Source organism: Nicotiana tomentosiformis, chromosome 3 (genome assembly GCF_000390325.3).
Source record: "Nicotiana tomentosiformis chromosome 3, ASM39032v3, whole genome shotgun sequence".
Lineage (NCBI taxonomy): Eukaryota > Viridiplantae > Streptophyta > Magnoliopsida > Solanales > Solanaceae > Nicotiana > Nicotiana tomentosiformis.
The window spans coordinates 53,010,707-53,023,528 of NC_090814.1; the positions used below are offsets into that span (position 1 = coordinate 53,010,707).

Consider the following 12,822-nt stretch of genomic DNA (forward strand, 5'->3'; position numbering starts at 1 on the left):
TAGAGTGGAAATTGGTCCCATTGACCTGCAAAATCAATAGAGCATGCCCTCAACATATCTTCCAAAATTTTAATGGTCCGCTCAGATTGCCCATCCATATGAGGGTGAAATGCAATACTCATATCAATCCGCATGCCTAACTCACACTGCACAACTCTCCAAAATTGGGACTTGAACTACTTGCCGCAGTCTGAAATGATAGATATGGGCACACCGTGCATGTGGATAATCTCCCTGGTGTAAATCTAAGCCAACCGCTCTGAAGAGTAAGAAGTCATCACCGGAATGAAATGTGCGGACTAAGTCAACCGATCCACAAGGACCCAAAGAACATTGTACTTCCTCAAGGTCCATGGTAAGATTACCACAAAGTCCATAGTGATGTGCTCCAACTTCCATTCAGGTATCACAAACTTCATAGTCAACTCACCCGATTTTTGATGTTCATACTTCACATGTTTACAATTCAAGCATTGGGAGACATGTTCAACAATGTCTTTCTTCATCTTCCGCCATTATTAATACTGCTTCAACTCACGGTACATCTTCATGGCTCCTAGTTGAATGGAATACCGTGAACTATGAGCCTCCTCAAGGATCAACTCTCTCAACCCATCAACATTTGGAACAAAAATTCAGCCTTGAAGCCGCATAACACCATTATCCCCAATTACAATCTCCTTAGCACCACCCCGATGCACCGTGTCCTCAACACTAACAAGTGAGGATCGTCAAACTGGCAAGCCTTGATGTGCTTCAACAAAGATGACTGCACCACCACACAAGCAAGAACCCTGCTAGACTCCAAAACATCGAACCTCATGAACTTGTTAGCCAAATCCTGAACATCTATGGCTGATGGCTTCTCCATTGCCAGTATAAATGCAAAGCTACCCATGCTCTCCTCCTTCATACTCAAGGCATCAGCAACCACATTGGCTTTCCCCGGATTTTACAATATGGTGACATCATAGTTTTTGGATAACTCTAACCATATCTGTTCCCTCTAATTAAAATCCTTTTGGGTTAATAGATGTTAGAGACTTTGATGGTTGATGTAGACTTCACATGGCATACCGTATATGTAATGCCTCCATATCTTGAGCCACAATAGCTGCTAACTCCAAATAATACACCTAATAATTCTTCTAATGGACCTTCAACTGATGTGACGCGTTGATGGTAGGATATAATTGCTTATTTTAGTAGCTTATTGCACTATAATTCACTACACTTTACTTGTGTTTGAGCTTTAATTGGTAGTGATTTGCATTTATTATGTGTTTTACACATTGTAGGAGTGATTCCGAGCTATGTAGATGTAGTCGAATGAATTTGAGTGATTTGGAGCTTAGAAGTCTGAGTAAGATCCCAAGGGATTAAGCCGATATTATGTTCGGGGATCGAGGACCAAGTCTGGACATCAAAAAGCAAAGTCTGGTCCGTACTCTGAGAAATTCCCACTGCCACGACGCGTGGGGTGCCACACTTCTACAATTCCCTGCTGCCTGTCAGAACTAGCTCTCTGGATTTCCTTACTAATGCCTCACTTGGCGCGTCACCCCATGTGGTGCGCCTATGCAATATTTATAGAGTGAATGTCCTATTTCGGCTAAGAAAAGGTAATTTCCTCTGGGCCCGACCCTACATGGTATAAATACATGGAAAAATATTATTTTCTGGACTTTTGACACATATTCAACCTAAGGAGGCTAAGGAGGAGTGGGAAGAACAAGAGCACAAGGATTTCATCATTCCATCCTCACTCAAAACCCGAGTTTGGATTGAATTTATATTTTCCTATACTTTAACTTTATTTGTGATGAATTTCTCCATATATATGGAGTAGTTTCATTAGGGTTTGATGGATTTAGTGTGTTGATGATTGTTTGTGGATTATAACTCTAGTTTTATGTATTGAAGCGTTTTTGGATGATTTAATTGTTGCATCTATATTCACTTGTTCATGTAATCGAGAGAGACATAACTTGTGATATATTTGCATTATATTGTCGGTTGAGTTCATTAATTCTTCTTAGTAATCAAAATAGGCTACTTAAATCATTAATTAAACCTAGTTAGGGGAATAATCAAAAGATGTTTTCACCACGCATTCTTGCATATCTTCACGTGCTTAAATTGGTTCATCTTGTGAGGTTAAAACTTAATCGAGAGAAGAGATTTTGCTGAACGCTTGAACTAATAATTGAGTGAATTCGAGAGACTCACTTGAACATTAGAAGTGAATTATCTAGAGTTAGATCCTAAACAATTATCTTGCGCCTATCCTATCAACGACTATTTTCTCCCACTGATAACTTCCTTGCTTACCTTTGTTTAGATTGTCATTAGTCAATAGCTTTAGATCCTAGTTAATTTTAGTTAGAAATCATATAATTCTCAATTGTGATCATCTTAGATAGCAATTAAGCTAGAAACTATGAGAATACTGTTCAAATCCAATCCATGTGGATATGATATTATACTATACTATATTTTATTAGCGAGCATAATTTAAGTGTCTGTTCTGAGCTCGTCAAATTTCGACGCCGTTGCCGGGAATTTTCAATTAACAATTTTGAAATAGTTTATAGTGCTAATTTAGAATTTTTTTTCTTTTTATTTAATTTTATTTTTCTCTTTTTACGTGTGGTATTCTTTGACTGTGCGTAGGTTACATGGCAGAGTGGTGCATGACTAGAACTTCTGTGAAGGAAATGCTACCATACGAGCCAGAAATTGAGAAACAAATGCGACAACTGAGGAAGGAAAGAAATTTTACCAAGATATCATAAAAGGTTGGGCAATCCTCAACCAAAGAACTCATGGCTGAAAACAGTGAAGATAATGTAGATTTGGCTGCGAGAGAAGCAGCCCAACGAAAAGAACAAGTTGCATGGGATGCTGAGGAAGCAACCATTAAAGATGCACAGATTATCTACGAAGAAGAGATGGGTCGGAGAATTGCTCAAAATCAACCCTTGGCTGCAGACCAGTTCGGAAATATAGCTCTTGGGCATAGGAGACCACTTGGTGATTATGCTAGACCGGTCTACAATAAAGGTTTATTAATTGTTAGACCACCTCCAATTGCAACAAATAATTTTGAGTTAAAGCAAGGTTTGCTTCAAACCCTTCAGAATTATTGTGTGTTCAGAGGGAAGCCAAATAAAGATCCAAACACACATCTAATGGACTTCAAGAAGATTATGAATACCTTTCAATAAAATGGTGTGTCACAAGATGCAATGTATTTAAGGGCATTCCCATTTTCGCTTAAAATGATGCAAAATAGTAGCTTCGAAGCTTGCCCACGGGATATATTAGAACTTGGAAGGAGATGACCAGGAAATTTCTTGATAAATATTTCTCCTCAGCTAAAACGTGCAAGTTTTTAGAAGAGAAATTCATAACTTCTGCCAGAAAGATACTAAAACTATTTTTGAAGCATGGGAGAGGTTTAAGGAGATTATTCAAAAGTGTCAACATAGCGGAACTGAACTCTGGATGCAACTCCAGGACTTTTGGGATAGATTGACACCGGCCTCGCGTAGAACATTGAGCAATGTAACTGGAGGCCTGTTGATAAAGAAGACTCCAAAGGAGATAGTTACAATTCTTGATGAGTTATCTAAAGATGTAAATCAGTGGCCCTCTGAGAGTGCTGAAAGAAGAAGATCGACTGGTGTTCACCACGTTGATGCTAACACATATGTGAAGGTACATCTTGATGCTATGGCTAAAGAAATTTCTAAAGCTGACTATAGCCTCAATAAAAAATGATCCTTACGCAGCTTGTGATATATGTGGAAGAGGACACCCTACTCATGAGTGTCAAGCCTCAACTGAGTAAGAGAATGCTGTGGGGAACTATAATTTTAATTTAATGGGTCAGAAGCACCCCGTTTTTTCATGGAGTTCATCTGGGGTGCTGCAAATGCAGTGAAAGAAAACAACCCCAGATTTCGAGGACAAGGAGGTCATGGTTTTATGAATCAGCCAAGGCAGCAATTTCAGCCCCAACAATCCAATCAGCGTGGTTTAGAAGATCTTATGAAGGCCTTCATTTTGAAACTGATGAGAGATTGGAAATACAAGGGACAACAATTCGAAATTTGGAGAATCAAGTGGTATCGATTGATTCAATATTATCTGAGAGGGTTCTAGGCACTCTTCTCGCTGATACTGAAAATAATCCCAAAGAAACAGTGATTGTTGTAACCTTGAGAAGCAGGAAAGTGTTGAAAGATTCAACCCTGATCCAAAATGATGTGATACTTGAAAAAGAAAGTGGGGAGCAGTTGAAGAATGATGTTGATAAAAAGAAGAAAGGCCCAATGAAAACAGAGAAGAAGAAGGAAGAAAAATGATAAGAGCGAGCATATGCATGCGCTACCTTTCCCTCAAAAGCTATAGAGAGAAAAGCTGGACAAGCAGTTTGGGAGATTTCTGGATATGCTAAAACAGGTTCATGCAAACTTACCATTCACAGAATTGTTCTCACAAATGCCTGCTTATGCCAAATTCTTAAAGGAAATCCTGATAAAGAAGAGGAAAATCGAGGAGACCTCAGTGGTCAAGCTCACAGAGCAGTGCAACGCGATATTGCAAAATAAACTCCCACAAAAGTGTGGAGATCCAGGGAATTTTACTATACCTTGATCATTAGGAACTATAAATTTTGATAAGTCTTTATGTGATCCTGGTGCCTCAATTAACTTGATGCCTCTATCTATTTATAGGAAACCGGAGAAGGATATTGGAGAGATAAGGTGGGTGCCAATATCTTTGGAGCTGGCAGACCAAACGACTATAACATCAGAGGGATAGTGGAAGATGTGTTAGTTCGGGTGGATAAATTCGTATTTCCTATGGATTTTATAGTGGTGAATATGGAGGAGAACAAGGAGGCCTTCCGTATCCTAGGAAGACCATACTTAGCAACTGGTAGATCTATATTGGATATTCAAGAGAGAAAACTCATGCATAGAGTGGGAGAGGAGACTATGACTTTTAAGATGAATGTACAAAAGGAGGCAAAATTAGAAAAATCAGTTGCAAGTGTTGAGTGGAAAGTGAAGGGCTCGAAAGATAAGGATGCAGTGAACGAGAAAGATGAGCGTGGGGTGTACCCCAAAAAGGCTGAGAAAACATTGTCTACATGGATGTGCACATTAGTTTGGGCGCGAGGAATGGAGACCGACTTCGACTCAGACCCCGACTAGATGTTCAGGAAAGTTTCATCTACCTTATGCTTTTTAATTGTGTGTCATGGGTACATGCCACAACTTAAAGTATGTGGTGGGGGCTAATTGTATGTTGTATGTATATGTGTTAGTTTTGTTAGTTGTAGTATTTGGAAAATTGAAAAAGCCATAAAAATTTTAAATTGTTTGATTTTTCCCGACGATGGATATCATTTGACGGGTTTCTTAAGGGATTAAAGTCGAAAGAAAAAGACAAAACTTTTTCTTTTGTTAGGTAGTGTATTAATTCCCCCTTGGTTTTTCTTTGTGCCACGGTTCTTTTTCAAGGATTTTGTTTGAACCGGGTGTAGTTAGTTTTTATTTTCTTTAGGATTAGGAAACCTTGTGCTATGGTTTAGATGGAAATCAATATCTCTGGACTCTATTATACCTTGAGAATAGTGAGTGCCTTAGTGTGACACTTAGGCTCAGTTGGTGACTCATGCATAAGTACCTTAAAGTGCATGATCTTAACTTTGCTTAACTACTTTGACTAGAGTGTCTTGATGAGTCCAATCTTGAGTGAGTTATGTGCCATGTGAGTGTGAGGTTTTGTGTATTATGTGCATTGGATTTTATGTCTAGAACTTGCCTTGTGTGTTTGCAAAATGAAATAGTCGTTTTATTCAGTCTTGGAAGTGATATAGGCATTTCTTTGTTGAGCCATTTATGTGCTTTTACCCACCTATTTGTTATGTATCGTAGTTAGCCCCCTTTTGAGCATGTAATCCTGTCCTTTGGCAACCATATTACAAGCCTTACCCATTTGTTTGAATTGACCATCTATTTGAAGCTTGTACCTCTCGTGAGCACTTGAATTTGTTATGAACTTTGTTAAAGTTGAAGTGTGGGGTGGTTGGTTTGGCTTTTGAGTGGAACAAATGAAATAAGGAAGAAGGTGCACTGTTTTGAAAAAGAAAGATCCACTTGAATTGAAAAAGAAAGAAAAAATATGTGTATGATTGTGAAAAATGTTCTTTGATAGTAGTAACTTGATGTAATTGTGCTTGAAATAAGTAGGGAGTTAATGTATATTGATGTGAAGGTCGAGTTTTGGTTTGACATAAGTGTGGGGTTTTGAACCATGAAATGTATGTATTAAAGTACTTAGGGAGGTGGAGTCACTCTTATATCCAAATGTATCCTACCCATCCCGCAGCCTACATTACAACCAAATAAAGTCCTACTTGATCCTTGACTAAATAAGCTCGATTAGTAGAGTATTACATTACGGGCAAGCCTATGGTATGCCTTTTGTGGCATAAGAATGTTGTTTCTGAGAGTGAGTGATTTTTTTTTCTATCTTGAGTTCCTAATTGTTCTTAATCTTTATTGTGTGTGGAACTACTCTCTATTGTTGTGTGAGGGCACTTAATTCATGAAGGAAAGGTAATGTCCTTGACCTCTTGTTAGAGTAAGTGAGCGGTTTATAAATAATGTGTGGTGCTTGTGAGTCAAATCTTGAGGCTAGGATGTTACGGTATTGTGCTTGATCTGTTATAAATATTCTTGGTGTGATGAGTTATGAGATTTGTTGAAAAGAGTCGTGTTTATTTGAAGTGTAGTTTGATTGCTCGATGATGGGTAAGGGGTTAAGTGTGGGGTGTTGATGGTAGGATATAATTGCGTATTATAGTCGCTTATTGCACTCTAATTCGCTACACTTTACTTGTGTTTGAGCTTTAATTGGTAGTGATTTGCACTTATTTGTGTTTTATGCCTTGTAGGAGTGATTCCGAGCTATGTATCTAATATGGAATGAATTCAAGTGATTTGGAGCTTTGAAGTCTGAATAAAAGCCCAATGGATTAAGCTGGGATCGTGTTCGGGGGTCGACGACCAAGTCTCGACGTAAAAAAATTGAAGTTTGGTTCGTACTCTGAGAAATCCCCACTGTCGCGGCGCGTGGGGGTGCCGCGCTTGTACAATTCCCTACTGCTTGTCAGAACTAACTCTCTGGATTTCCTCACTAATGCCCCGTATGGCGTGTCTCCCCATACTGTGCTCCTATGCAATATTTACCGAGTAAATATCCTATTTCGGCTAGGAAAGGGTGATTTCCTCTGGGCCCGACCCTATTTGGTATATATACATGGAAAAACATTATTTTCTGGACTTTTGACACATATTCAATTTAAGGAGGTTAAGGAGGAGTGGGAAGAACATGAGCATAAGGATTTCATCATTCCGTCCTCACTCAAGACCCGAATTTGGATTGAATTTATGTTTTCCTATACTTTAACTTTATTTGTGATGAATTTCTCCATATATATGGAGTAGTTCTCTTTAGGGTTTGATGGATTTGGTGTGTTGATGATTGTTTGTGGATTATAACTCTAGTTTTATGTATTAAAGAGTATTTGGATGATTTAATTACTGCATCTATATTCACTTGTTAGTAGAATAATCGAAAGAGGTTTTCCTAAAGATCAATCCACTACGCATTCTTGCATATCTTCACGTGCTTAAATTGGTTCATCTTGTGGGGTTATGATTTAATCGAGAGAGGAGTTTTTTCTGAACGTTTGAACTAATAATTGAGTGAATTCGAGAGACTCACTTGAACATTAAAAGTGAATTGTCTAGAGTTAGATCCTAAATAATTCTTTTGCACCTATCCTATCAACCCCTATTTTCTCCTATTGATAACTTCATTGCTTACCTTTATTTCTATTGTCATTAGTTAATTGTAACACCCCAGAGAATTTTGAAGCACTTAAGTGTAAAGCCCAGTAAAATTTTGCAAAAGAAAATAATGTTTCGTGGTGCCGAATTGGACTTACGTGTTTGAGGATTGTATAAATTCTTCGCGGCAAGCTTTTGCAAATGAACAATGCACTAAGGAGTAAAGGAAAATTTTTGGCAAAAGAGGACGTTTCTGCGGCCCACTATGTGGTCGCAGAATCACTCTGCGGACCGCATGATGGTCGAAGAGTGAGGCAGGGATGGGCCAGTTTGGAGGTCAGAATTGCGGCGCATTATGCGACCGTAGAACAGGTCTCCGGGCCGCATAATGACCGCAGACCGGGTCAGTCACGCCCAATTTTGGAGGCCAAATTATGCGACCGATATGCGGACCGCATATAAATTAGTGATCGCTTATGCGATCACAGACCTTGTTCCGGAGCTCCATTTTTGGGTTTTTAAAACCCGACCCTACTTCGTTAAATACACACTTTAGGCCATTTTTGAGCTAAAATCTGACATTTTAGAGTGATAGAGAGTTTCCTAGAGTGAGAAGGTGTTCCTTAATAATTGTTCTTCAATTCTTGCTCGAATCTTGGAATATTAATAAGGATAACCCACAAGCTCTTCATCCTAGAGGTAAGATTTTACACCCTAACCCCTAATTTTAAAATTATCTAAAAATGGGTAATTAGAAAGATATATTTTGGGCATGAGAGTTATTTATTTTACATACATATGATATCAAGGGGTGTAGGAAAATTGTTGAACTAAGCATGGTAAAGAATGGGTTGTGGGATGATTGAATCCTCTATAAAAGGACCTTCAAACCTTAATTCATACCTAGTGTTTGATAAAATACTCAAATGAGTTAGAACCATGATCATCTTCCTAATTTTGGTTCAATTTGTTATATTTCTACAATAGATTGAAGTTGCTAAGAATTCTGGAATATTTTAGAGTTTAAGGAAACTCAATTGAGGTATGTTGGCTAAACTCTTCTCTTAGAATTGAATCCCACAACATTCATGTAATTTATGTACGTCCCGAGTGGTTCATTATAAAATTGGCTATTCCGAGTAAGATTGGGTTGAAAGATATATGTTACATAAGTATCCCAAATGCTTTATTTATGTTATGTTATCAATTGAGGATGTGTTAAAAATATGGGTTGTGCATTAAAAATGTTTGACTTCAAGTCAAATTCAAACGAAGGACATCATGCCAAATTTTGTGAAGAATCTCTATGTGATTTAGACTCTCAATCGCTCACAGGTGTACTACACACCTTGATTTGGATTGCTGTTATTGGTGATGATGATGTTGATGTAGGAAAGTGAAAAGGTGAGCATGAAATACTAAGTACGGCCAACGTGCCAAGAATGATTTATAATTATGGCCATTACTGCCAATGAAATGAAAATATGTGAAAGAAGTATGAAATGCGATGATCGATATAAAAAGGTTGATGTATCGAATAAGACAGCCTAGCCAATCGAGTCGTGATCGGACACAATGCCACACACATGGTGGTGATTGTGCTGAAATTGTAATTGAAATGGTTATTGTGATCGATGTCCCTAATGGATAGACTAGCCGATCAGGTCGTGATCGGACTCCGTGTTAAATACGGTGGTATTGATATTGAGAGTAATTGTGGTTGATGTCTCTAATGAGGTAGCCTAACCGATCGGGTCATGATCGGACTTCGTGCTGAGATTACGGTGGTATTGGTATTGTGAACAATGGTATATCAATACTAAAAATAAATTTCCGAATGTGAGATATGGAAATTAATTTGAACATTGTTTTGATCCTAAATTGAGGTTTGATCTTGTTTAAGGCTTCTATTGATATTATGATATTCTTGTTTGTATTATTTATCATTCTATTGAGAAGGTCTTTTGTCATTCATACTAGTACTATTCCATATGTACTAACGTCCCTTTTGCCGGGGGCGCTATATCTTCAATGGATGCAGGTGGTTCCACAGCAGGAGACATTAATCAGTGATAGTGGTACATCCTCTTCCTAGCTGAATTGGTGAGCCCCACTTCATTTTGGGGTCATGTATCTTTTGTTCCTCGTGTATTGTGTTTGAGGTATGGTCGGGGCCATGTTGCCGGCATTATCATAGTACTCTTTTGTATTTACTAGATGCTCCGTAGACATCGTGTGGGTTGCGTATTGGTGCTGGGAAAGTCAAAGAATATTATGTTGTTGTTGTTGTTGTATTACTTGTTCGATTTGAGACTTTAAAAATGATGAAACTATTAGTAAGTGAATTGGTATTGTAGACATGAACACCCTTTTGACTAATTAATGAAAATTTGTATTATATCCATTCATGGATAAGTTTGGGTAGAAGAAAATCTAATAGGCTTGCTCGGCCGGGTTCAATCGGTTGAGCGCCGGTCGCGCTCCCTGGTTTCTGGGCGTGACATTAATAGCTTTAGATCTTAGTTAATTTTAGTTAGAACTCATATTATTCTCAATTGTGATCATCTTGGATATCAATAAAAGCTAGAAACTATGAGAATACTGTTCAAATCCAATCCCTATGGATACGATATTATACTATATTATATTTGATTAGCGAGCATAATTTAAGTGTGTGTTTCGAGCTGGTCACGCGTAGGCAATAGCCCTACCCTCTTGCATCAATACCATGACAAGAACAATTCGTGATGCATCACAATATATAGTATAAGACCCCAAACCTATGGGAAACACCAATACTGAGGTTGTATTCAAGGTCGTCTTAAGCTTTGAAAGCTCTCCTCACACTTGTCAAATAATCTGAAAAGACTACCCTTCTTAGTCAACTTGGTAAATAGGGTTGAGATAGATGAAAACCCCTCCACGAATGGTGATAGTAGCTTGCCAAACCCAATAAGCTTTGAATCTCTATAGCTGACGTAGCTCTAGGCTAATTCTGAACTGCTTCAATCTTCTAGGGTTCACCTTGATACCATCAGAAGACACAACAGGACCCAAAAAGGAAACTGAGTCCAACAAGAACTCACACATCGTAAACTTTGCATATAGATAATGATAATCCCTCAAGGTTTGAAGTACAATCCATTGGTGATGCTAATGTTGCTCTCTACTATGAGAGTAAACTAGAATATCATCAAAAAAGACAATCATAACGGAACCCAAATAATGCTTGATCACTCGGTTCATCAAATACATGAAGGCTTCAAGATCACTAGACAAACCAAATGACATCACCAAGAACTCGTAATGACCATAACGAGTTTTAAAAGCTGTTTTTGGGACATCTGATGCCCTACTCTTCACCTGATGGTAGCTAGATCTCAAATCAATTTTGGAAAATACCTTGGTACCCTAAAGCTGGTCAAATAAATCATCAATCCTAGGAAATATTTACTTGTTCTTGATAGTCACCTTGTTCAGTTGTTGATTGTCAATACTCATCCTCATCGATCTGCCTTTTTTCTTAACAAACAACACTGGCACACCCCAAGGTGAAACACTCTGTCTAATGAATCCCTTATGGAGCAAATCCTGTAACTGATCCTTCAAATCCTTCCACTCAGCTGGAGTCATACGATACAGTGGAATAGAAATAAGTTGAGTTCCCGGTACCAAATCAATACAAAATTAAATATCCCTGTCAGGTGGCATACTCTACAAATCTGCAAGAAATACTTTTGGAAACTCCCTCACAACCGACACCGAATCTATAGGAGGAACCTCTGCTCTAGAATCTCGGATATAAGTCAACTACGCTAAATACCCCTTCTCAACTATGCGTCGAGCCTTTAAATATCAAATCATCCTTCTAGTGGAGTGACCGAGAGTCCCTTTCCACTCTAATCTATGCAACTCTTCCGCAGCTAAAGTCATAGTCTTGGCATGACAATTCAATATAGCATGATGCGGGGTCAATAAATCCATACTAAGAATGACCTCAAAATCTACCATATTCAATAACAAAAGATCAACTATATTATAGAAACCATTAATAGTAACAACACATAATCAGTGCACCAGATCAACTACTATGGAATATTCAATCGGTGTGGACACCAAAATAAGAACATCAAGAGAATCACAAGGCATACTGATATGTAAAGAAAAATAGGAAGACACATAAGAATATGTAGAACCTTGATCAAATAATACAAAAGTACCTCTATGACAGACTGAGATAATACCTGTAATAATTGTATCAGACGACTCCGCTTTAGGATTACCCAGAAATGCATAACAACACGGCTGAGCTCCAGAGCCCTTTCCTCCACCTCTAGGATGACCTCTCATTGACTGACCTCCACCTCTAACAGAGCGGCCTCCACCTCGGGCTACCTGACCCCTACCTCTAGTTGGCTGAGTGGGTGGTGAAGCAATCGAGTACCCTGTTGTGACATACTGCCATGTATCCTTAGACAATACTTCCTGATATGAATCGCATCCCCGCACTCAAAGCAAACAATCGGCTGGCGTGGCTGCTAAATCTCATATTGACCATGATGGCCTAAATTACCACTATAATAACTATAAATCGGTGGTACACTAATAGGAGTTGAAGGTGCACTAAGTGTTTGCTGCTCAGAACGAGACCCATACACACAATGACTGTTAGAAGTACCATGTGTGACCTGTAGGGTTAACTGTACTGGCATGATGGAATGTCCTCTACCAAAGAAACTCCTACATCCAGATGAGGCATCACTGAATGCTCCAAAATCACGAGGCCTCTTATCAAAGATCGTCTCTCTCACCGGGCCTCCAATGCGCTCAATCCTCCTGGCGATCTCCACTACCCGGGTGAAAGAAATCTCAGTCTCAGCCTCTCTGACCATCTGAAGTTTGATGCCATATGTAAGACCCTCTATGAACCTCCGCAAATAATACAAAAGGT

The 12,822-nt window shown here is 38.7% G+C and overlaps 1 non-coding gene across 1 annotated transcript; it reads right to left on the bottom strand.

Annotated features, from left to right (window-relative positions):
• Positions 1-3,390: 3,390 nt before the first annotated feature.
• LOC117273803 (small nucleolar RNA R71) lies at positions 3,391-3,497 on the bottom strand. Its single transcript, XR_004503831.1, has one exon. It is a non-coding gene; the product is annotated as a small nucleolar RNA R71 (small nucleolar RNA).
• Between the last annotated feature and the right edge of the window lie 9,325 nt (positions 3,498-12,822).